This window comes from Dendrobates tinctorius, unplaced genomic scaffold (assembly GCF_039654945.1).
Source record: "Dendrobates tinctorius isolate UK_male_01 unplaced genomic scaffold, ASM3965494v1 ptg000162l, whole genome shotgun sequence".
Classification (NCBI taxonomy): Eukaryota; Metazoa; Chordata; class Amphibia; order Anura; family Dendrobatidae; genus Dendrobates; species Dendrobates tinctorius.
This window is the reverse complement of record NW_027361829.1, coordinates 12979193-12994379: the sequence shown is the minus strand read 5'-3', so window position 1 is coordinate 12994379 and position 15187 is coordinate 12979193. Positions and strand designations below refer to the sequence as shown.

The following is a 15187-nucleotide window of genomic DNA, read 5'->3' as shown; positions in this document are numbered from 1 at the left end:
AAAAAATCGTGGCCCTCAATTCATTCCTAAGATTGGATAAGTCAGCTAAAGTTTTGGCACAAGGGGTAAGGTTATTGGCTAATGCCAACTCTGTCACCTTCTCCTTGATCAAGGCTTGCAAATGCTTAATCTTTTCTCGATTAAAATTTTTAATCCGTGAGGAAATATGAATCAGAGTGCCGCGAAGAACTACCTTGTCTGCATTCCATTGGAGGAATGGTTTTGAAGGGTCATACACATTTTCAAAAAAATAAAGGTTAAGAGTTTGGGATATTTCTTCATGGTATCTAGGATTTTGAAAAATAGAGGCATTACATTTCCTCAGCAATTGACTATTTATAGAATGACCTTCTATCAATTTGGCAACTACAAGGTCATGGTCCGAAATAGATTTGTTACCTATAGATATGGAGGAAAATCTAGGTAAGGAGAAAACATCTGACAACATCAGATCAATTCGAGAAGCTGACAAATGAGCATCAGAAAAATATGTGTACTCCTTCGAAGTAGAGTGTAAACATCTAAAGATGTCAAAAAGCTTGTGTTTAAAGATCCAATTATTTAATGAGGGGAATTTAAATCTATTTGTGTGTCCCGCTCGCGCCTAGGCTGAATGGCGCGAACCGGGGGTTGTGGCCCCACTGTGCCACAGACCAGACTACCCTGGAAGGGGCGTGACTGCGACAGCTACCTTGGTCTTCATTGGAGCCTCTGATGGTGAGGTCAGGCTTGTGCGGCAGATAGCTGTCGGGTGCCACTCCAGGGTGGTGTCTGGCTGTGGCTGCTGATCCCACTTGGAGACAAGTCACTTGGACAGATGTGACTGACAGGCAGACTGAGACACAGGGCAAGAAGGTACGACAGATACAGGGCAAGCAGGCGTGGCTTGGAGACACTGGGCAAACGGGCACGGCTTGAGACACAGGACAGGCGGGCACGGCTTGAGACACAGGACAGGCGGGCACGGCTTGAGACACAGGACAGGCGGGCACGGCTTGAGAAGGAACAGGTAGGGACCTCTTCACACAGCAGGTATGGATGCAGGCAGGCAGGGAATATGAAGGAATGGGTTTGGACCTGTTCACACAGGAGGTGCAGGTATGGATGCAGGCAGGCGTGGAATATGAAGGAACAGGTTTGGACCTGTTCACACAGGAGGTGCAGGTATGGATGCAGGCAGGCAAGAGTGAAATAAGAAGGAACAGGTTTGGACCTGTTCACACAGGAGGTGCAGGTGAAGGCAGGAGTGGAGAGAGAAGCTGCACAAATAGGTTCTGCAGCAGGAGTAGAGCAAAGCAGAACCACAAGGTCTGTGGAGAGAAGCTGCAGCAAGAGGTTCTGCAGCGGCAGCAGGACTGGAGCAAAGCAGAACCACAAGGTCTGTGGAGAGAAGCTGCAGCAAGGGGTTCTGCAGCAGCAGGACTGGAGCAAAGCAGAACCTCAAGGTCTGTGGAGAGAAGCTGCAGCAAGAGGTTCTGCAGTGGCAGCAGGAATGGAGCAAAGCAGAACCACAAGGTCTGTGGAGAGAAGCTGCAGCAAGAGGTTCTGCAGCGGCCGCAGGACTGGAGCAAAGTAGAACCACAAGGTCTGTGGAGAGAAGCTGCAGCAAGAGGTTCTGCAGTGGCAGCAGGAATGGAGCAAAGCTGAACCACAAGGTCTGTGGAGAGAAGCTGCAGCAAGAGGTTCTGCAGTGGCAGCAAGAGCAGTGCAGACAGAGCGGCTAGAGTGCAGATGCACAGACAGGGAGGACACAAGGAAAGACACAGCAAGGAAGGGAGCCACAGACAAGGAGAAAGGGAAACTGATAGACAAGGTAAGACTGAGTTCGGACAGAGACACAAAGACACAAGGACCAGGACTCAAGGGCCAGGATATTCAGCCTCCTGGCAGGCGGACAGAGAAATGCTAGGCAAGGTACCAAGACACAAGAGTACGCAGTAAGAGCCTTCAGAGAAGGCAAGACAGGGCCTGGCTGGCTCAGCAGCAAGGAGCTAACTGAGTTTAGACATTGCACAGGCAATGTTTCAGTGGGAGTGGTGAAACTAAATAGTCAAGGGCTCCAGGTGATTGGTCAGGGACAGATTACCCAGGTGCACCCTGACTGCATAAGAACCAGAGAGTTCAGGCGCCGCCCCCCTATACACACAGTCAGGAAACATGGAGAGCAAGCAGGAAAACAAGAGGCATAGCACATGGAGCTCAGGGCTGGCAACAGACAGATTTCACAGCATGGCTTGAAGCAGAAAGTAAGTTGGTGTGCGGGGATGGGAGGCCATGTAGTGATGCCAGCAGGGTTGTTACAGTGTGGAAGAGGAATCAAGCAAATTATCGGGGACCAAATTGAAATCACATAGAAGTTAAAGAATGCCTTTTTTAAGTGATTCATTTTTATTCAATAATTTATCTAAAAATTTAACCTGACCCTTATTGGGAGCATAAACATTTACAATTGTGTAAGTTTGTGAATTTAGCTTGCAAACATGGACATGAAAATGACCATTTGTATCAACCAACTCCTCCAACAGTTTAAACGACAAGGAATCTCTGATCAATGTCATAACCCCTGCTTTTTTAGAGGAGCCGGAGGCTTCAAAACTATGTGGGTCATTTTTCAGGGCCAAAGTAGGGTGATTATTCAGCTTAAATTTAGTCTCTTGCAGGCACACCATATCCACAGCAAATTTATTAATTTCTCTCTGAAAGGAGAAGCGTCTATGTGGTCTATTAAGGCCCCTCACATTGTAGGTAAACAAATTAATTACCATTAGAAAGAAAAAAAAGAAAGGAAAAAAATTGGTATTAGCTGGCTATCACCAGCTGGAAATGAACAAGAAAAATAGACCACTACCAAAAATGCTAATACAAAGAAAACTACAAACTTTAAAGCACTAGAACACTAGAGGGAAACCAATAAAAAGGCTCTCCTACTTGCACCGGGGGGAAAGTCCGTGAAGCGCAAGACTAAGGAGACCCTCCTCAGTACCAATAGCAAATGTCTAACTCTATTCCAATTACAGAGTAAACAAATGAACAACAGAAGTGCAATATCATACAATATTAATACCTAATAGATAGAATAATAAACCCAGGTATTCAATTTATGAAGCGACATTTTGGACTCAAGTGACATGACCTGGATGTGTGGAAGTAGAGGCATGAGCAGAAGAAACAACTCCGTTGGATTTCAAAACAAGGAGACCCACTTCAGGTGTAAGAAAAATTGTAGTTTTACCCCTGGAATTGAAAATAAGCTTCAGAGGGAAACCCCACTTATAAGCAAGGTCCTTCTCCCTCAGAATGGAAGTGAGTGGTTTAAATTGTTTCTGACCCTCTATGGTCGCCTTGGACAAGTCAGCAAACAATTTAAGATGTTGATAGGGTTCCAAGAATCCTCTTTTAAGTTTTACCAAATTTTGTATTCTCTCTTTAACATGGTAAAAGTGTATTTTCATTATAACATCCCTAGGGAGGTCTTTAGGGAAAGATGAAGGCTTAGGAAGACGATGAATAAGATCTATAATGGGATCAGTAGCCGAAAGATTTGGGATCATCCTCCTAAAAATCACTTTAAAAAAAATCAGGGCGCTTAATGGGCAAAATATCCCCAGATATACCTTTGCTTTTAATGTTGTTACGACGAGATCTATCTTCTAAATCTGCCAACTTAAGCTTCAATTGTCATATGTCTGACTTGGAGTCAGTCTGTTCCTTCAGGGAAAATGCATTTGTTTTCCCTAATTTTCCTATCCTGACTTCATGGTTGTCCAACCGAGAAGTGAAAATTTCAAAAGTTTCCTGAAAATTTTTTGTCCGGTTCTCCATATCGAGACACAACCTGGTGCTAATTTTATCAACGAGACTATTCATACAAGCCTCAAGTGAATTTGCATCATGACAGGCACATGAAGACGGGGAAGACACAGATGTTTACTCAGTCCTCGGACTGGATTTTTTTGGACTGGGATTGGGGGAGTAATTATTAAAGTCCTCTTCTGAAGAATTGTTAGTGGAGGACTGAGTTACTCCCCAACCCGAGTAACCCTTCCTCTTTGAAGAGGAAGAAAGGTCCATGGATTCCATATGAGTGAATGAGGAAGGATGGTCCCCACTTAGCTCTGCCAAGCAAGCTTTATGTGTGGACAAAGAAGGGGACAGAGTCTTGGTAGAAGACTGCGAGCGATCTCTCTCAATAGGAGACCAAGACTTGATCGGACTCAATAAATCAACCGAGTCCCTTAAAGAACCAAAATTAGTCTTGAGGTCCCTATTGTGCTTTGGAATTTTAGAAGAACCTGAAGATTTCGTACCAGGCAGTTTTGAATTAAGATGACTCATCCTGTCAAATATTGTTATAAGAAAACTGAGAAGAACAAAAATGACAGAACAAGGTACTCCCAATAGAATTCTATGTAGAGACCTGTAAAATGTAAAAAGGGTCTCTCCAAAATACACTATGTTCGAACTTGGACCTTAAATTTAATCAAGAATAATGACTATGAAAAACCAAATCCCGATCCTCAGGAATCAGTGGACAACAAGGTACGGAACCATCAGAATTTGTGGTGAAAAGTATAGACTCCTTTAAATCCAAACAGCTCACCTTCCTCTTTTGTGCCTTCTATAGATATATTATTTATTATTTATTGTTATTTTATTGTTTGTTATTCCCCATTTATAGTCATCACAACAAACACCTATACTCCCCCCTGCCTTGCTGTTTGAGCCAAAAAGGGATCAACCAAAAGCAAGGAGAAGGCAAGCAATAAGAAATATAATATGCACAACTTTTCTTATAATAATAAGCAAAAAGACCCCAATGCCCCCCAGCAGTTACCTTTGAGACAATTAGAAACACTCCCCCTCTCCTCTCTTAATGATAATATATGGCAAACAAAGCAATACAAAGTAGCAGTATAGCTGAAGACACCGCTCACAAGATGGCTGTGGTCAGCGGTGATGTCACTTGGAGGGAGGAAGAAAGATGCCATAGAATTGGAGAGCTGGCGCACACAGCAGTCTATGACAGAGTCCTTACTGATGACGTGTCCGGTGTTTACGCAGTCAGATGAGGTCCAAAGCCTCCCGGTCAGCTAGGGGCAACTGCAATGAAGAACCACAGTGAAGTCTGTACCAGCCCCAAGATGTCTGATATCAGCGGTGACTTCATCGGAGAGAGGGAAGATGGCGCGTGCAGCGGACCATATCAGGATCCTCACCACCGGTGTGCCCAGTGCAAACAAAGGCAAAGAAGCAGCAATACCTCTCGTCTGGCAAGGGGCAACTCCCAGGAAGTTCCACGTAGGTGCTCAGCGGTATTTCTCCACACCGCTCACAGAATGGCCGCAGTCAGCGGGGACGTCACTGGGAGGAGGAAAGATGAAGTGGGAGAGCTGCGGCCCGCAACAGGAACTTCACAGCCGGAGTGCCCGGTGTTAGCATCATCAGAAGAGGGCGAAAACCCCCGGTTGACAAGGGGCAACACTAAAGAGGGTCTGTGATTATGTTCCAAGGAAAAAACAAGCAATGGATGAACTCACTATTTGCAGGTAGCAGCCGCATTGCTATCGCAACCAACGTCCAGCTGCAAGTCCTATGTGGTCATGTCCTCAGGTGAGAAGAAAATTCCAGACAGCAAGAAAAAAAAACAGATGGAAAAGTCTTTCACATTAACAGGGATTTTAAAAATTAAAATAAGAAATGAAAATGCCCCCAGAAAAGCTGTACAGTTTATCAACACAGATATAATTTCCTCACAGTTGTAAGGTAAAATAGGCAATCCCAAAAAAAACGCAAATAGCAAAAATTGACTTAAAAATTTCAGAAAGTCACACAAATGTATTTAATAATAATTAAAAAAAGTTTTGAAAAGAAAAATTGTATTTATGGAGTTTATTTTACCTCAGAGAATTAGTCTCTCACAGGGACAAGCCGTTGAATGACGCCATTTTAACAGTTTGTCATCTTGAAAACAGGATAATTAATGCTAAGATGGGAAATGTCTCAAAATGATCACAAAAACTTCTGTAACCAATTTAAATATAAATGGAAACAAAAAATTAGCAAAAAAGTTGCAGTGTACGTCGAGTTAGAGGGTTACCTCAGGAGCTCGCACGTTTGCGACCTACATCACCTGCGCCTAAGCCACTCACCCCGGCACTCAGTATTGTGACCATCAAAGTTGCATATGGAGTATTATTATTTTTTAGGGACAAAATGTGGAGGGCACATACACAGGAAATTAATATTTTCTTGGAAGCAATTTTACCATCTAGAGATCACAAAGGAGGCATTATTACGATGTAAGGGGCACAGTGGTGGCATTACTATGTGGGGCACTTGGAGGAGCTCTGTTTTTGTACCACACAGAAGGTGCAGTAATAGGGACACATATAACAGCAGTGGCTCAGTATAGGGGTATCAGCAGGATTAGGAGTTTGTGCAGGTTGTGAATACATTTACACATGGAAACACAAGAAGCAATGGGATGAAACTGAAAGGGAGAAGATACAGATTAGATAATAGAAAATCTTTTGATAGTGAGGGTGATAAATGAGTGGAACAGGCTGCCACGAGAGGTGGTGAGTTCTCCTTCAATGGAGGTCTACAAACAGAGGCTGGACAGACATCTGTCTGGGATGATTTAGTGAATCCTGCATTGAGCAGGGGGTAGGACACGAGGATTATTATTCTACATGTGAACGGTGCTGGAAATGCACTTAGATGTGTCTTTGTTGTAAACTTTGCAGATGAGTCCTGGCTGGAGAAGTCGACATGTTGGTCTGGGCCAGATGGAAAAGACGGGAAAAGTAAATGACTCCACCAGAAACAACGTCATATGTAAGTCACCATTTATAACTGTACTGCAATCTCTTATATGTTCTGCAGGACTGGTATCTACCACTATATGTAACCATAAGGCGATAATATCAGTGCTGGTCTTTGTATGGAGATTTAATTTCAATAAGTGTGGTCTCCTGAGGGTCCCCTATACCACCATAGCTATAATCTTGATTTCCTGGTTAGGGGCCACAAGGAGACACAGACAGAAAGGGCCCTTGTGCAAGAACAATATATGGGCCCTTTGCAGCCCAAGAGCTCCTAAAAATGCAAAATTGCACACTCTTTGGAGGTAGATATGGGCCCCCTTACCTCTTGCGCCCATGTGCGGTTGCGCAGGTTGCTCCAATGATATGTCCTACTGTTAGGGGCCCACTCAAATGTTTCACCCCCCTGAGCCTGAACCTCTAGCTATGCCTCTGCCGAAAACTGTCCACTGCCGCCAGAAGAAGGACCGTGTGCTAGGCGAGAACGCTAGCAGACATTACACAGAACACTACCGGCATTCTGCTACCCATGGGGCCTTCAGAGAGTGATAGGCTGCGGAGTCACGATGAGTGAAACCGTTAACAAGAGACTGTTTAGTTAACCAACTTTTATTTAGCTTTACCTTTGTACTCTTTGTTCACCTGTAGGGAAGGTGACCTGACGGACGGACGGACTAGTCAGAGTGAAGAAAGATAGGTTTGCACAGTTTAGGTAGGTGTCAGTAATATAGTGGGAAACAGCTAGGAAAGTGTAGGTGACGTGCAGTACCTTGGGATGACCATTAGATGGCAGGGTGGAGTGTGAGCAAAGGACGTGACATCAGCTTAGGGCTTTAGAAACCGTTGGTCATGGGGGGCGGAGTGACAGTTAGAGTGACAGTTTCAAGGACCCGGGAGAGTTATAAATACTGAGGGAGGGTTCCAGAAGGTTCCAGTCCCCAGGGGGAGCCGCAGTGACAGGAGGACTGTGACGGTCTGTCCGCTGTGAGGTGAATCCAGACCAGGGGGACTGAGGAGAGAGAACGTCAGGGGGGTGGCCCTGACAGGAAAGGACCGCAGCAGAGACGAGGCTCTGGGTGAAGGACACCGTATGTGTAACGACGAAACTGGCCAGTAAAGTGCTGATGGTGTACGGGCCTAAGGCGGCCACAGTGACTGAGCTGTCAGGATTGTCACAGTGTGAGAAGGGACGGTACGTATAAATACGTCCCTAGTGTAACGTACGGTGTTGAAGCGGCCCTGGACACGGAGGGCTGTGAGAGAGAGAGATATCGCGGTGTGCTGCGAGGGACGTCAGTCGGACGGTGAACAATAAACTTGGACCTGTTGCACCCAGAATCTGCCTCATCGTGTCTCTGTTTATATCTCTGCGCGGTAAGAAGAGGGACCACCCCCCCAGCTCGGCCCACCAACCCTACATTTGGCGTAGTCGGCAGGATCGCCGCCGCTAATACATCATCTTCTGCGGCAGGCCTGCCTCAAGTAATGGAAAAGGACTTGGACTATGCTGCATGGATTATAAACACCTGTGGATTACAAATAACTTACCTGTGGAATATGAATTGGGAGCGCTGTGTCGGATCTGTGTGGCCAGCAGAGGATCCGGGGCGGTACCAGGTACTGTGCAGTATGGCGGTATTGCTTCAGCGCAGAGGAGAGGTCCGGGTGTTCGCAGTTGTTCAGAATGGACTGGGACCCCCTCCAACGTACCCCAAAAAGGAGCAGTATGTGCCTGGAGATCGACGCTTCCATATATTGGACCCTGACAGGTGGGTGGAGAGGCCTGCCGACACCCCACCTCACAGAGGGAGTGGCACAGAAGAAAAACTTGGCTGCGGCTGTCTGACGCCATTCGACTGCTGCCCAACCGACGGTACGAGATGCTGCGGGTGTCGGGGCATTAGCCGCCTAGAGTGGCAATGGCGGCAGGAGATGGAGCTGCACCAGAAGTCATCTGTAGAACCACGGGCAGGCAGCAGGATGCTGAGCCGGGGAGCGGAGCCTGAGCGGAGTCAGCGAGAGTGGCCACCACCAATACCGGCAGAGGACTTCTCCGCGGAGGCCCCGAGTCTGGAGGAAAGGCCTGCAGGACAGTGGACCGAGGAACGGAGGCTGCGGGGAAAGCCGCGTGATGGTGAGACGGAGGCCGCAGCGTCGGGGAAGGTGAGAGTACCCCCGGCCCCACCAGTGCCTCCGCAAGCGGCCCCCACCATTCTGTCACAGCACACGGCCCCCTGCGCACCAGAAGGCCTAGTTACATCGGGCCCTGTGGTGTATGCAGAACTGAGTGAGGCCCCCGCTCATGTCCCCGAACTACCCCGCCCGGAGTCACCAGTGCAGAGCTCACCCAAAGAAGACGCTGCTGCGCTTCCCCTGCTAATAGCAGCTGCATCGTTAAAATCGGCTGTTACTTCGGCTCCGTTGGAAGTAGTGGATGCGGCCTGTCCTGAGGCCGCGGTTATGCCGCTGCTGGAGTCGGCTGCGGCCAGCTTAGCGGGCCCTGTGATTCCAGCCCCCGAGGACCCGGTTGTCCCCATTTGCCACCTGACCCCAGCGGCTGCTGGGCCACAGAAATCTTCGGCCGTTTCTGTCTTGCGGTCTTTTTCAGCGGAGTCCCGCCCACCGGACTCCAGGGCTCGTGCCGGACCCTCTGTTTGGGTCGCAGGAGTTATAGAGAAGAAGAGGGCCAGGGAGCAAGAAGTCTGGAACCTGCTCCATGAGAGGGGAGAGGTTGGCATGGCGGCTGCACGACCCCCGGGACGGCTCGTTTATACTAACTTGCAGAAAGGGACACTTCTTGCATCCTGGGAGCTCCACGGTTGTGGGGTCCCTTACTACTGACCACCGGAAGGAGGATTGAACTGTCAGGACTTCGTTGCACCGTTGTGCAGGTCAAAAGGACAGTTTGCGGTCAGATTTTAAAAAAAAAAAAATTGTTTCTCTGTGATTTTTATTTCTGTTTTTTTTTCTATGTTTCTCTTACAGGATAGTCCATGTTTACTTGTTAGACTGACAGAGGGGGGATACTTAGAAGAGAGGGAGTGTCCATATCCAAGGAAGGGGGGAGAAAGAAGACTTGCAATGTTTTGTTTTTTTCTGTTATATGTTGGTTTTAAAAGCAAGAGAAAATGAAAAAAAAAAAAATTATAAAAATGGGTACTTGTGCTATTATAAAGTTGTTTGATGTATAATATGCAAAGTAAAATGCAACAGGTCCGGGTAAGGGAAGGTCTGCGGGACCAAAGGAAAGTGTGAGATCCGGTAGGGATCTAAGAGTTGAGGTCTGGGAGACCGGGACGCCGACCATGACATGTAATTGAAAGAAGGGAGAATGAGTTGGAAGACGTGAGAAAGACAGCCGTCCTAGGTCAGGTCCCCAACACCACGGACACCCCTGAAGGAGGAAGGCGGGCGCTGGTAATGATCTGGTAGGTGTGTGGCCTCGATCCTGGCGTACCGGATAGTGAAAGGTAACAGAAGGGGAGAGTAGGGGAAAGATACACGCCGTAGAGAGAATACGGGTGTACCTTGCCCAGTTTGAAAGACGTTGTCATGTGGCGTGCACGCTGGTGAGTAGCAGTAGGCTGCTCAGAGCATAGTGCTCCCAGTATGGTTCGGCCCCTGCAGATAATGGGTTTGGCTCAACAGCTGGTCCGACAACAGAATGTAGGTGTAGCTTCAGAACGACGAAGGCAGGGATGACGATTGTCGAGGACGACAATGGACAAAGGAAGGGGGAGTGTAGGGAAGGTGACCTGACGGACAGACGGACTAGTCAGAGTGAAGAAAGATAGGTTTGCACAGTTTAGGTAGGTGTCAGTAATATAGTGGGAAACAGCTAGGAAAGTGTAGGTGACGTGCAGTACCTTGGGATGACCATTAGATGGCAGGGTGGAGTGTGAGCAAAGGATGTGACATCAGCTTAGGGCTTTAGAAACCGTTGGTCATGGGGGGCGGAGTGACAGTTAGAGTGACAGTTTCAAGGACCCGGGAGAGTTATAAATACTGAGGGAGGGTTCCAGAAGGTTCCAGTCCCCAGGGGGAGCCGCAGTGACAGGAGGACTGTGACGGTCTGTCCGCTGTGAGGTGAATCCAGACCAGGGGGACTGAGGAGAGAGAACGTCAGGGGGGTGGCCCTGACAGGAAAGGACCGCAGCAGAGACGAGGCTCTGGGTGAAGGACACCGTATGTGTAACGACGAAACTGGCCAGTAAAGTGCTGATGGTGTACGGGCCTAAGGCGGCCACAGTGACTGAGCTGTCAGGATTGTCACAGTGTGAGAAGGGACGGTACGTATAAATACGTCCCTAGTGTAACGTACGGTGTTGAAGCGGCCCTGGACACGGAGGGCTGTGAGAGAGAGAGATATCGCGGTGTGCTGCGAGGGCCGTCAGTCGGACGGTGAACAATAAACTTGGACCTGTTGCACCCAGAATCTGCCTCATCGTGTCTCTGTTTATATCTCTGCGCGGTAAGAAGAGGGACCACCCCCCCAGCTCGGCCCACCAACCCTACACACCCTGCTACCTACATTTGAGCACCTGATTATTACACCCCTTCTGTCTTGCATGACTGCGAGTGTCAGATCTCTGCTGCCTGCAGACCATTCCTCCCTCTGTGCAGGCTGTCCACCCTTCTCTATTGATATGAGGGAGGACGTGCTTCACCTCCTATGATTACTATGGTGTTTGCGAGTGTCAGATCTTCACTGCCTGCAGAGAATTCTACCCTCTGTGTAAATTGTTCACCCTTCTCTATCGATATGAGGGTGGATGTGCCCTCACCTCCTATGATTACTATGGTGGCTGCGAGTGTCAGGTCTCCGTTGTCTGCAGATCATTCCTCCCTCTGTGCAGATTATTGACTCTTTGTGCTGTTCCGTTTGGCTGGTTTTTGGGCATTTAAGCGCTCCAGTTTTTATGGGTTGTATTTTTTATGCTATGTATACTATCTGTTCTTACATGTTACTCTGATGCCACCTACTGGCCTTTTTGTGTCTGTAGTTAATTATTTTCTTAATGGCGTGCCTTTCACCTCCAGTTCAGGGATCACCTTTCCTCCTAGCAGCCATTTCATTTTTACTTTCACTTTCTGTGTGAGAGACACCCTTAACCGAGCTGAGGAAGGCATCGACCACACTTTGCTGCACCTTGCTTCATTTTGCTTACATCTGCGTTCTTGGAGAAGCTATTGTACTACTGATCAAACATTGTATGTCCAGACTTACAAATAAACAAGTCTGGATTGCACAATCCCAGGTATGCATCATCTTTCCAGACGCTGAACAGCATTGGTCCTGTTTGCTCTGCATCAAGGAAATGGAGGTAGGATCTCTCACAGCCTCTATTAATCAATCTCCATTTAATCACCAATTAATCACATCTCCATTCACCTCATGCAGGGACAGAACAGTCGAAAACTGCCTTATATCCCTACCCACGTGCCCACACTATTCCTGCTTACATACCGCAGCCCTGCTCTGCTAGAAATCTCCTGCAATGTAGATAAACTATAGGAAAAGAAAGCGCAATAGGGTCTTATCCGGATAAAATGTTAAAGGAAATAGTAGGAATACACTCACCCTTTCCAGGAGAGTTTAAGACATGTAAGATCCGTGGTCAGCCTGCTGCACGTCCAAAGGTCAACTCTGTGACCGCCAAAACTTCATTTTCTTATGGAACAAATTCATGGACTTTTAGCGCGCTGCTTGACAAAATGACAAATCCATGTTATGATGAAGGATTTATCTATTTATTTCCCAACGCGTTTCGAAGTGTACAGCACTTCTTCCTCAGGAGATGACATATATGAACAGTTAGATCTGTCTCAGTTTAAATACATTCATGATTTGAAAATTGGCGCCAATGATCACATGTCGTGCAGCCAGAAAGGTCAAAGTTCAAACACACCAGTAAACATGAATTGTCATCATAGTTAACCTTTGATTATTTAAAAATTATTCTTTAATTATTCCACAGATAAAAAGCTCAAAAAAATGAATAATATATATATATATATATATATATATATATATATATATATATATATAAGAAAATATATATATATATCTCTAAGACGTGAACTCAAGCAGAAAAAAAAGAGGGGAAGTACCGATGGTTAGCACCTAAGCCACTATACCAAAGCTGAATCAGTGTCCCGAAGGGAATATAAAAAGGATATATATATATATATATATATATAGAAAATAAAAGAAGAAGAACATGTATACATTGTAGTATATTATAATAAAAAAGTGTATATATATTTCTGTATTATAATAAAGGACAATCTATATATAAAAATTGAGTGGATTTCAATTGATTATCACCATGGTTTAATCACCACTAATTTACTTGCTCTATTGCTGAGACAGTATGTGACAGCCAACCAGAGAAACGGACCCACAAAAGACTCAGAAATCATTCCTGGATCGCCTCCCGTGTATCACCGCACAGAACAGAAAAGGGAAAATGAAAAAGAAGAAACCTTGAATACATTTTAACAATACTGACACTTTAGGACACTGAGTTATAATAAAATGAATACTCATATCATGGTAATATATACACAAATAACAAATAAAATAAATATAAATATCCATATGTAATAAAAAAGTCGCACATAATAAATTACATTAAAAATCACAAATAATTAAAAATGAATATATAAATAATGTGAATACTTATTACAGATTTGTTCCAAATAAAAAATGATAATTTTAACAAATTTTAAAGAAAGACTTCCGTAATTTTGTTCAGTCCATTGGGTTTCAAAGTATTTAGCCTGTATATCCAAAAAACCTCTTTTCTATTCAATTGTCCTACTCTATCAGGAATATCACCAGGGATATGCTCTATTGAGCTAATTTTCAATCCATTAAAGTTTCTATTATGTTTAATAGAAAAATGTCTAGAGAGACCATGTTGTAAAAAACCCCTTTTGATATTATACCTATGTGAATTAACCCTTAAATGCAATTGTTGTGTTGTCCTTCCAACATACTGCTTTTTGCATTCACATTCTATCAAATATATGACAAATTCAGTGGTGCAACTAAGATACTCCTTGATAGGAAAACTTTCATTAGTGCTGGAGGATTTGACATATTTCTCTTTATGTGTGATAATATTACAGCAAAGACAATTTTTCCTCCTGCATTTAAAAATCCCTTTTAGAGGAGTATTGCTAATTGAGGTAGATTTATAATTAGTTTTTAATCGACTTGGGGCCACCAAACTTTTAATGGTTGTGCCCTCCTAAAAGTAACCCCTGGATTGCTAGGAAGGAATTTTTGCAGTATAGGATCAATTAGTAAAATATGCCAATTATTATATAGGATTTTTCTTATTCTTATGTGTTGAGCACAATATTGTGTGGTAAAATTGACCATAAATTTTTTATTATCCGGTTTAATTGTCTTAGGTCCATTAATAAGAGTATCTTGTGGTATATTAATACATTTACTATAAGCATTTTTTATCAGATCATTAGGATATTTTTTTGCCACAAACCTCTTTCTTAAAATATCCGCTTGTTCCTTAAAATCCTCCAAATTGGAGCAATTTTTTCTGATCCTCCTGAATTGGTTGTCAGGAATATTCCTCAACCATTTGCCAAAATGTCCACTATTAAAAGGCAGCGTATTTTTCGCTTTATAAGACGCTCCGGATTATAAGACGCACCACAAATTTTGAGGAGAAAAATAGGAAAAAAACATTTTCTTAATAAAATGGTGGTGCCTCTTATAATCCAGGTGTCTTATTGCTTACCGGGGGTGGGGGCTGCGGTGAAGTGGGGTCCCAGGGTCGCTGCTGGAGGAGGCAGGAGTGGGGTGATACTGCAGGCCGCAGGAAGGGATGAGAGGGTGCTCCGATGTGCAGCACGCTGCCAGGGGGGCTTGTGCTGCTACCAGGGGGCTTGTGCTGCTACCAGGAGGGCTCGTGCTGCTACCAGGGGGCTCGTGCTGCTACCAGGGGGGCTCGCGCTGCTGCCAGGGGGGCAGTACTGCTGCCAGGAGGGTCTGTGCTGCTGCCAGGGGGGGCTCATGCTGCTGGCAGGGGGGCTGTACTGCTGCCAGGGGGGCTCGTGCTGCTACCAGGGGGGCTTGCGCTGCTGCCAGGGGGGCTGTACTGCTGCCAGGGGGGGCTCATGCTGCTACCAGGGGGGGCTTGCGCTACTGTCAGGGGGGTCTGTGCAGCAGCCCGGGGCTCTGCCCACATTTACCGGGTGTCCGTCGGCGCTGTGGGTGTCTCCGGGTGCCCAGCCATGTCTCCACGTACCCAGCGGTGTCTCCGGTTCCAATCCCGGGGCTCTGGTGACATTTTGCGACAGGCCAGAGCCCCGGGGCTCCCTCTCGGTCCCCT

General features: G+C 46.0%; 1 long non-coding RNA gene across 1 annotated transcript in view; it reads left to right on the top strand.

Moving 5' to 3' along the window:
* LOC141052638 (uncharacterized) overlaps positions 1-15187 on the top strand; it is a 58517-nt gene that overhangs the window by 6871 nt on the left and 36459 nt on the right. Inside the window, exon 2 of the long non-coding RNA XR_012220871.1 lies at positions 6747-6837. This is a non-coding gene — a long non-coding RNA (uncharacterized lncRNA). The remainder of the gene's footprint in view (positions 1-6746; positions 6838-15187) is intronic.